The following is a 12196-nucleotide window of genomic DNA, read 5'->3' on the forward strand; positions in this document are numbered from 1 at the left end:
ACCTCACAAGATATTCTGAGGGGGAATAATATTGTGTTACTACAAATTCTAAAATAAATAATGAATCTCATCATTTGAAGAAGTCTGGAGAGAAGTATTTCACGAAAAAAAAATGTTAATATAAATTCAGAATAAAAATGTATTCATTTTATGGGATTATTTTCTTCCATCAACGGTGTTGATTATTTCATTTTAATGTGATGACAATACTCGATAAAAATATACATTGTGAGAATACATTGTGCCTTCAATATAGACCCATATGACTCTTCACAGCATGTAATTTGAATGAATATTTTTGAAGATATTACAGATTTGAAATGCAGGGTCAGAGGTTGCGGCGGTACAGGCCATGCGGCCGGCGGTACCGGCTATGCAGCCGGCGGCGCATGCCTATAAACTCTAAACGCTGTCTACGAAACTTAACAACACAACTCACACATTCTGTTTTTTATAGGTTTGCAAAACATTCTGTGATGACATATTTATTTCTTTTGAGAACAGCTCACTGTGTGCCTTCCAGTGTTGAAAGTAATGGTCACTTGTAATGTGTGTTGTCGTGTATACACATTGTGTACAACGGACCACATTTTGTCGTAGATAGGATAACGAAACGAAAGATAATACAAGCTACATACTGCCATATTGAATAATTTATCAACAGAAAATAATTGAAATGAATGGTGATTGTAGTCACAGTGTTTACGAGTTTTCTCGATTTTGTTTTCATTATCAGTTTACAGTATTATTCTGACTGGATACAAAAATAAAAGAAAATAATATAAATCAAGCGACCAGCATCGAAGTTCCTTGCGTTTGTTTTTGTTTTTCCCAAGCAATGGTTCTTTCTGGAGAATCTCGAATGAAATTGCTTCATCTACTCTTTGACTGCGAGAAAAGAAATCATGGCATTTCTTAATTTCAGTAATTCGAAAAAATATCGTAGGAGTAATTAACTTTCAGTAGGATGTTTGTTAAATTTTTTTACTGCGGCTGTCATGTATCGCACAAATCAGTTCGAGTTCTTTCTATGCGAAGCATTTTCACTAAATAAAATTGCTCTTGACGAATTATTTCCCGCAGTGAGTTCGAGATATGTTTCGTGACATGTTGACCTAAGGTTTCAAATACACTCGCTTTAACTAAAAGTTGAATATTTGTTGAAGAACATATTCAAGTCGATTATTCATTAGTGGCAATGCTTCTCAGGTCTAGTAAGTTTTAGAAATCTGAATTTTTAAACAACTTGAAAAATTTAAAGATCCGGTGGATCATTTTGAGGCCTCCTATCTTGTTTCGCAGATAATTGTTTTATGTTCTCCTTCATATTCCTTTCGTGTGACTCTAGTATGTTGATTGATGATGTTCATTGTGAATGCTTTATTTGAACTAATATTATTATCAATTTCATTGTAATTTCTATTCAATTATTCCAGATATAATTTGATCTTCAAAACACATTCTTTCTTTATAACTTCTTTCAGATCAAGAACTGACTTGTAAATTATCTTGACCCTGAATATAACTGGAGTTTCTTCCCAACACCAAATCGTTATTTTAACACCTCGACACGTGTTTCGATCACCAAGTGATCATCTTCAAGAGGAAGATCAAACTAGTAAGCTATCCTTATTTACATCATAGATACCTGTTCTAGGTACCTGCGTCTTGAGTGACTAAACTTAATTTCATAATGTGTCTTCAAATAATAGTCAGGTAAATCTAATAATTGAAATATTATAAGCTATATAAAATTAATTTCACATATTGCCTTATCTGCTAGTCTCAAATAAATTTTAGAATGTGTCCTTATGTAATAGTAAGCTAAATCTATAATTGAAGTATTATAAGCTATATAAAATCAATTTCACAAGTTGCCTTATATACTAATCCTAAATTATTTTTACAATGTGTCCTTATGTAATAGTTAGGTAAATCTAATAATTTGAATATTATAAGCTATATGAAATTAATTTCACATATTGCCTTATCTATTAGTCTCAAATAAATTTTAGAATATGTCCTTATGTAATAGTAAGCTAAATCTATAATCAAAGTATTATAAGCTATATAAAATTAATTTCACAAATTGCCTTATCTACTAATCCTAAATTAATTTTACAATGAGTCCTTATGTAATAGTTAGGTAAATCTAATAATTTAAATATTATAAGCTTTATAAAATTAATTTCACAATATTACCCTATTTACTTTTCTATAATTAATTTCACAATGTGTCCTTGATGGTCAGGTTAATCTAATAAATAAAATATTATTTTAACAAGCTATATAGTATACTATTAGGTATTGGTCCACCATCGTTATTCATATTATTATTGTAGTGTTCAGAAAGGGTAACCAAACAGAGCTCAACTCTCAATTACACACTTTATTCACACTCAAGTTCATGTGTCAATGCCCAGCACAATACTCGTTCCCTTTGAGATATAAAAAGTATGAATATGTTTTCTGTAGTAATAAAAACAACGTAGTACCTACCAGAAGGGTTTATAAAATTAGTTCCCTAGACATTACAATTATGTTTACTTATTTCTACACTTCCACAGGCATTTAGATGTCCCTTGTTGTTAACTTGTCTAACTAGTCATAATGAACTGAAGTCTATGGAATGGTTTTGTTGCAAAATATGATAGGCGACTGCTGATTTCCAGGTCTTTCATATTTAAAGTGTGCCATATCTTATTTTGATTGATCTGTTTGTCTGTTCATAATATTTTGCATCGCAGTCCTTACATTTAATTTCGTAAATTCCAGACTTTTTCGGATTCTCGACATTGTCGTTTGGAATTCCCAAAAGGCTCTGAAGTGTATGACTTGTTTAGAACACCACGTTAAAACCAAATTCTCTGAAAATCTTTTCAAAGTTCTTCGTGTGTTGGTGGTATGGAACTGAGATATATTTGTCTTGGTTTTCGTCCTTTCTAAAAATCGAGATTTCGTTCATTCTTAACCTCAACTTCTGCCATGCACAATACTTCTCGAGAAACCGTTAATGGCTCCTATTTCCTGTATTATACGTTCTTCTTTGGTGAACCTATCGTGTGTTAGAGGAAAAGTCAAAAGACGATGCACTAGAAAATTCAACCCAGCACGTTTGTGCTGTCCACAGTGATGTGAACTGTCAGGAATTACCGCAACATCAAGAAATGAAAGTTGTCCTTTGTTTTCTAACTCACGTGAATTTTATTGATGGAAATCTATTACTCGAAAAGGAAACAAAGTCCTCAATATTTTGGTATCGGATATCGCGAAAATATCATTCACATACCTTAGCCATATCCTAGAAAAATACTTTGACTTTTCTTGACCCACTTTCAGATCATGACATGAATAATAATCTCTAATGATTATATGACACAAATATTTGACTCCACCTTTTTGGGCACAATCTTGTTACCTTATCTATTCAGGTATATTTATAAATCCTTTTATTTAGCGGAGAAACTACTAATACAATGTATCTACAATCAAATATAGGACAATGTTGATCAATTGAAATTCAGGAAAAGAATTTGTTTAATCTTCCTCTTGAAGATGATAACTTGGTGATCGAAACACGTGTCGAGGTGTTAAAAATATTTATAGTACAAATACCAATACAATAAATATTATAACAAATACGAGGGTGATCTGAAAAGTTTCTGACCCCAACATTGAGATAGCAGCACTCGTAAATAATAGATAGTGAATTTCGTTGTTCATCTGTTGACAGTTACTGATCAAAGTTTCAGCCATTTTGGACGCGCAGATGTTATGTAATAGTCGTTTGAGTGAGTTGATGTCAGTGTATTTATGAAAATAGTAAAAATAAAGTGTCGAGCTTTCAATAAATATTTTTTTCTGTAAGGCAATACGCCTATGCAAATTAATGAGTTGGATTCAATGTATGGGGACTATGCACCATCATTTACCACAGTATAGGCCGTTTGGGCTTGGGAGACGGGTCGTCTAGCGCAGAATGGTGTTAGACGACCCGACCGCTAAATCATTACAGGAGCATACTACGCATCATCACTCGACAAGCTGAAAGCAGATCTTGCGGAAAAACGGTCACATTTTCATAAAAAAAATCTTCTTCCACCAAGACAACGCACCATATCTCAACTCAGCGGTTGCCATGGCAAAAATCCACGAATTACGGTTTGAACTCCTTGACCATCCGCCTTACTCACCAGATCTAGCCCCAAGCGACTTTTTTTTCGTTCCCTCATCTGAAACTTGCGCTTGGAGGACAGAGATTTTCATAAAATGGAAAAGTAATCACCTTCGAGAAGAAATATTTTGCTGAGAAAAACGCCGAGAATCCAATATATTGCTTTGCTGTTGACAGCACACTTGTCTCGTCATTTCATGTGAGTTCCAGGACATCGGCTCCCGAGGCACATCTTCACCGACACCAGGAGGTCCCATATCTTAATGAGGATCTAGAAGTGATTTAGAATTGGGGTGAAAGTAACCAGGTTCAATTTAATGCCACAAAAACCCAGGCATCGGTTTTCTACCGGAAGATAAATGTCTCCGAGCGGGATGTAATAATGTCAGGTCTGATAATTCCGCTTTCTGCTTCGATGAGTTCGTTGAGGATCAAAATGGACAATAATATGTCTTGGCAGAATCACGTCACTGGAATTGCGAAGGCTGCTTCTCAAAATCTTGGAACACTGTTCCTAGCCAGAAAACTTTACACACCTCTTTTTATGCTTCATGGAGTCAGATCAGACCTTCTTTGGAGTATTGTTCTCATGTATGAAGATCTGACCCCAAACATATCCTGATGTTGCTGGATTCCATCCAGAGGAGAGTCATCCACCTGATTGGACACGCGAACATCACATGTAACCTTGATAGCCTGGAACATCGAAGAAAGATTAGAGATTTGTCTCTCTTCTATAGATACTTTCACAGGAAGTGTTCAAGTGACTGGGCACATTTGATTCCATCAAGAGCGGTACATATCAGAAATACACAACGGACTATAGCTGTTCATCGTTCTGAGGTTCAACTCAGTAAACCGCGAGCTTCACTGTTCGAAAACTCTTTCATTTGCGAACTGCTTCTATGTGGAATAAACTTCCTTAGAAAATTTTTCCAATTGGGTTTGAATTCCAGCGATTCAAATCCAACGTGAATGGCTACTTTCGTACAGGCACCGTTCTTCAGTGTCTTAAGGATTTTTCTGTGGTGCTTGTGGTCTGTCCTTAAAAAAAGGGAACACGCAAAACACTTCTAACTTTCATACCTGTCACCAACAAAATGAAAATGCTAAACAACTGAAACTGTGAACCTATCTATATTCGAGACGTGAATTATATCGCCCGTTCCCATGTGAACCGCTGACCATGCTGAAGCAGAATCTCGCGATTCTGGGAAACTGATGTGCAAGCATTCTTATCTTCATGGGAAGAATACTTTTGTAATTCAGTTATAATTTTGCTCTCATACTGTTAACATCAATTTTTGTTAATAAAATTAATTTTTAAAAAAGGACTTTGACATCCGAAAGTTATATTTGGCGCAGTCGGTAGGATACTCGAAATTGAACGTATCGAACGTGCAGTTTTCGTTTCAACGATTTATCGGGTATCGAACTTGTTGTTTTGTCTTGTGGAGGTGTTTGTGAAGGAGTGGCTCTTCAAACCTCAAGAAACCCAATCCATCGTGGACCTTTAGCTACCCTCAACAGGCAGATCATCGGGGAGTGGAACAGAATCGTCCAGTCTCGCAAGGAAGTCTTTCTGGAAATCAAAAATCGAGGAACCAGTCGTCTACCTTATAAAGGATGCTCAAAGTTCTTACAATTTTAATGTAAGTCGTAATTTTTAAATGTCTATTGATAACTTATCTCAAATTCTTGGAAAGTTAAATTTGAATAACGAAAACCCTTCAGCTGACTCTTCAGTTTCTTTGCCTAATTCTTCTAGTAGTTCAAATATAATAATGGCTAATCAATTCAACTCAGAATACCTTAGGTGTGTGCCCGAATTCGACGGCAACCCTAATGATTTAAATAGATATCTAGCAGTTTGTGATTCAATAATTAATACTTTTTATAATGTGGCTGAGCCGACAAGCTTTCAAAATGTTTATTTGCTGAACTGTCTCATTTCAAAATTATCAGGCAATGCTAAAGTAGTAGCCAATATACAGAATGTTTCAAATTGGAGAGAACTCAAAGATACATTAACCAGAAACTTTGCCGATCAAAGGGATGAAACTTGCCTAAACAGAGACATGGTTATGCTTAGGCAATCCCCTAATGAAAAGCCTCAACAGTTCTATGATAGGTGTTTAAATATATTGAACCTATTGTGCAATTATATCGACGTTCACGAAATCACACAAGAATCTAAAAGGTGTAAAAGAGATTTATATAGCAATTTGGCATTGAAAACCTTTCTTTCTGGGCTCAAGGAACCCTTGGGTACTACAATACGTTGTATGCAACCCAAATCTCTCAGTGAAGCATTGCAGTTTGTTTTACAGGAAGACAATGTACATTACTTCCAAAATTTCTCAAATAAGAATACATTTAGACCAAACTTTCAACCTTCTAGAACACCAATTCAGATAAGACAGCCAAATTCTTCTCCTGTCAATAATTATAGTACACCAAATAACTTTTTCAGACAGCAAAATCAATTTCCTTCACAACCAATACCAATTCAGCCACGAGCACCAAGCCAACCCCAAAAATTCTTTACCAACGCGCAAGTTTTTAGACAACCATTTCAAAACAGAAATGTTTTCAGGCCCAATCAGAATCAGAACTTCACAAAACCTACACCCATGAGTGTATCCACCAGAAATACATATCAAACAAATAAACCAGTACCAATGAGTGTTTCGACAAGAAACGCCCCTAATTATCGATCAGGTCCCTCAAACTCATTTCAAAACCAACCCCAAAGAAATTTTATATCAGAGGAATTATTTAATACGGTAGTTAGTGACACTCAAAATGAACCAAATTATAGCGAACACGAATATTACGCTGAAGAAGATTATAACGAACATTATGACGAATTTCTATACTGCGAAAATGAAAATCAGGAAAGTAACTTTGACAATTCCGAGGTAAATTTTCAGGAAATGCCAACCACGAACAATCAAACCTAGTTCCGCAAATCATTTCTTTCAATAATTCTAGTTCTAGCGAATTATCATATATAACATTTCCGGAATATGACGCAAAATTTCTCATTGATTCAGGCTCCACGAAATCTTTTATAGATCCAGAAATTGCTCAAAAACTGTTTCCAAATCTAATTAAATACGACCCGTTTATTGTTTCCACAGTTTTCCAAAAATCAGCTTATAAATATAGCGCATCTATGCCCGCTTCAAAATTATTCAATTTGCCACAACAAAAACATTTAAAATTTTTCCTTTTCAAATTTCATGACATTTTCAAAGGATTAATTGGTCTTGACAATTTAAAACTTTTACAAGCTAACCTAGATTTTGGTAATGGCTATCTTATCACTCCTTATGCGAAAATAAAACTGAAGTTTCAAAAAACAAAAAGCGATCTCAATTTAATTACGATTGCTCCAAGATCTGAGCAAGTGATACAGGTCAAAACATCAATTCAGAATGGTGAAATAATAATACCTCACCAACGCTTTCATAATTGTGAATTGCCAGAGTGTCTTACTGTTGCAAATAAAGGTAGAGCTCTCACTACTATCTTGAACAACACCACCAAACCAGTAACCCTGAATTTTTCAGAACCAATCGCTGTTGAAAAATTTGATAAGAACGAAATTCAAAAAATCGATTTTCATAATTTTGATGATTCCCCTAAGCAAAATTTAGATTTTTCAAAAATTCGATGTGACCATTTGAATGACGAGGAAAGATCTAAGATACTTTCGCTGTGCAAAGAATTCTCTGACATATTTTATTATGAAAATACCCCGCTGACTTTTACGAGCCGTGTAAAGCACCAAATTAGAACATCTGATGAAATACCGGTGTATACAAAATCATACCGGTACCCATTCATACACAAGCAAGAAGTCGAAAATCAGATCAAAAAAATGCTCGACCAGAAAATTATTCGGCCAAGCAATTCTCCTTGGTCATCGCCTATTTGGGTGGTACCCAAAAAGGTCGATGCTTCTGGGAAGCAAAAATGGAGGGTTGTTGTTGACTATCGCAAGCTCAATGAGAAAACGATAGATGACAAATACCCTTTACCTAACATCACAGATCTTCTGGACAAACTGGGAAAATGCCAGTATTTCACAACACTCGACCTGGCCAGTGGCTTCCATCAGATTGAAATGGAAGAGGACGATATTGAAAAAACAGCTTTCAATACAGAACATGGCCATTATGAGTACCTGAGAATGCCATTTGGTTTGAAAAACGCGCCAGCTACCTTTCAGCGCGTAATGGATAATATCCTTCGTGGTATCCAGAACGAAAAGTGCTTGGTATACCTCGACGATATTATTATCTTCTCGACTTCTCTCCAAGAACACCTTGAGAGCCTTAAATCTGTCTTCAACAGGCTGAGAAGCTCAAACTTCAAAATTCAGCTGGATAAATCGGAATTCCTACGAAAGGAAGTAGCCTATCTGGGACACGTCGTGACTCCCGAAGGTGTCAAGCCGAATCCAGATAAAATCACAGCCATCAAAAATTTCCCCGTCCCAAAAACCACCAAACAGATCAAAGGATTCTTGGGTTTGTTAGGTTACTATCGACGCTTTATCAATAATTTCGCTAGACTAACGAAACCATTAACCAAATGCCTGAAGAAAGGCGCAAAAATTGAACATAATGCAGAGTTTTTGGAATGTTTCAATACCTGCAAAAATCTGTTAATCAATGATCCGATTTTACAGTACCCCGACTTTTCTAAACCTTTTAATCTCACCACGGACGCAAGTAAATTCGCCCTAGGAGCTGTCCTTTCTCAAGGCCCTATAGGCCAAGACCTTCCAGTTGCATACGCATCTCGGACCCTGAATGACTCTGAGCAAAATTACTCAGTCATTGAGAAAGAGCTTCTCGCGATCGTATGGGCTACCAAATACTTCCGCCCATATCTCTTTGGACGAAAGTTCAATATAGTCACTGACCACAAACCCCTTCAGTGGTTATTCTCTCTGAAGGACCCCAACTCAAAATTGCTGAGATGGCGGATCAAACTAGAGGAATACGATTATAACATAATCTACAAAAAAGGCAAGTTGAACACCAACGCCGATGCTTTATCCCGTGTCGAAATCCACACTAAGGACACCAAAACCTTTTGGGAGGAATTGGATGACATACTAGACGAATCACAACGTCTAACAAATCAAGGTGTCACTTTCAGTTGTCAAGGAAACCCAGTAAGTCGTTGCCTTGAAACCCCGGATTATCAACCCTCTTCCGATATTTTGATGATTGGAGAACCCAATCTGGACACTGAATATTCCCCCATCATGATTCCTCCTAACGAAATGCATGTAAATAATACGGACAACGAGTTACCTCCGAAAAGTCACACAGAAAATGACAATCTTTCTTTACAAGTTCAACCTGATACCGAACCTACAGGAGATGAACCCCTACCAGAACCCAGAATACACGAAGACAATGAATTACCTTCCACAGGTAATGGAAGAAATGACATTTCTTCACCATTGCAACCTAATATCGAACAAATAGAAGATGAACCCCTACCAGAACGCGAAAACCTTGAAGATGACACCATTCACTCAAATGCTGAACAGAACCCTGTTGTAACAATTCCAATAGCGCAGTGTGCCGTGAACCTAGGGCTCAATCAGTTGATTATAAGCTCAGTTCTCCATTCTCCGGCCAAACCTAAAACTACCATTCTGTTCGAGAAAAAGATGAGAATTCATGTACAAATATCGCAAAATAATACAGAAAACGATATTTTGAATTTTATCAAACAATATGTCGCCCCAGGAGTGCAGTACCATGTCTATTTTGAAAACCCCGAACTTTATGAACCATTTTCGGCAACAATTCAAAAATATTTCAAGTGGCCCTCTATAAAATTCAAAAGGTGTACCAAAAAGCTTCTGGACGTTACAAAAAAAGAAGACGTTCAAGAAATTATCAAAAACCACCATGAAGGTAAGTCAAACCACCGCGGTGTTGACGAAACTTTCGCAAGAATTAAGGAAAAACATTACTGGCCGAACATAAAAGAAACCATTCAAACATATATTAATCAATGCCTTATTTGCCAACAAAGCAAATATGAGCGAAACCCCATCAAAATGAAGCTCAACATCACCCCTACAGCAACCAAACCTTTCGAAATCGTACATATGGATACATTCACTATCGAAAGTAGAAAATTCCTCACAATCATAGACAGTTTTTCAAAGTACGCACAGGCATACCTAGTCAACTCCTTGACAGGTACGGAAATAGCCGACAACCTCATTCAATTTTTTTCTCATCATGGTATCCCCAAACGAATTATCGTTGACAACGGTACCGAATTCAATAACTTTCTCATTTCGGAACTCCTGGCTTTACACAAAGTCGAAGTTCATTTCACATCACCACATCATCCTCAATCCAATGGAATGATAGAACGGTTCCATTCTACTATTCTAGAACACATTCGTCTACTCAACACTAGAGGATTTTTGAAAACCCCTCCAAAAATGAAAATGTTGTACGCAATTTTGGCATACAACCACTCTATACATTCGGTCACAAAACTCAAGCCAATTGACATCATAAGTGGTCACATTTCAACCAATGATCCTTTCAATATTGATATTGATCGGAAATTACTAAATGATTACACCAATGATCACAAGGAACGATCGAAACTCCTCTATTCCAAAATAAACTCGGATCTAATAAAGCAAAAGGAAAAGATAGTAGAACGAGAAAATAAAAAACGCGATGATCCCATTGTATTCAAAACCAAACAAAAAGTTTACGTGAAAAAACATATTAGGCAGAAGGATGCAAATAAATTTCAAAAACCAACTCAAATCAAAACGGTCGATCATACAATGAAAACAGTTTCTACAGAAAACCAACAAAAAATTCACATGGACAATTTAAAACGTCCCCTCAAAAAATACCCATCTCCCATTAAAAATTGATTAATTTTTCAGATTATCTGGAACTCTCGGACTCCAGGAAAATATATCTAAACAAAACCTAAAGAACAATCCAGGACTTATTCCTCTCAAACTTGGAACAGCCAAAGTCGAAACGCACGCATATTCACTTATTCATTATTATGATTTAAATCCAATAATCGTGGAGGTAAATAAACTGAAATTCCATTCAAAAAATGTAAGGACACTTGTAGGCAGTCACAAAGACTACTCATGGGACACATCTAACTATTTAAAAATATTAGAATTTTCGGAAAAGGAGGTGACTGATAGACTCAACAATATTTTACCACATCCACTTAGAACAAAGCGCGGTCTTATAAACGGAATTGGATCCATTTTCAAGTCGATCACAGGAAATTTAGATTCCAACGATGGTGAAAAATATGACCGCCTGATCAAAGAATTACAAGATAATCAAAATAATCTAGTAACGAATATCAAAAAGCAAAACTCACTCTCAATCTCATTAATTGATCAGTTCAATAGTACAGTTCAGCAAGTGAAACATAACGAAAGGCTTTTGGAATCAAAAATTAATCAAATAGCAAAAATTGTTGAAAATCAAACGTATAAAGAAAACTCTATGTTTATTAAAGACATCTTGAATCAGATAATCAATACATTTGAAATCATAAATTCAATTTTGCAAGATGTTGAAAACTCAATACAATTTTCTAGACTGAACATTCTTCATCCTAGTATTATAAAAACAAAAGATTTGTTCAAAGAACTGCAAAAATTGAATAAAATCGTTGAGAAAGACCAACTACCAATTGAAATAAGTTTCGAGAATACTTTGCTTTATGAAAAAATTATTAGCCTCAAAAGCTATATATCAAATTTCAGAATAACCTATATCTTGCATATTCCAATTACCCATCCATCAAATTTCGATTACTATCACCTATTTTCTATTCCGATATTAACTAAGGGTCAGTTTAAGGCTGTTATACCTCAAAACAAATATTTGTCAAAAAACGAAAAATTGTATGCATTCTTGAGCGATCCTTGTTTGGAGATCTCCCATCGAACCTATATCTGCCCATCCACCAACATCA

The sequence above is a fragment of the Leptinotarsa decemlineata genome, unplaced genomic scaffold (assembly GCF_025532065.1).
Source record: "Leptinotarsa decemlineata unplaced genomic scaffold, Ldec_3_MD MMD2_tig00026354_RagTag_RagTag, whole genome shotgun sequence".
NCBI lineage: Eukaryota > Metazoa > Arthropoda > Insecta > Coleoptera > Chrysomelidae > Leptinotarsa > Leptinotarsa decemlineata.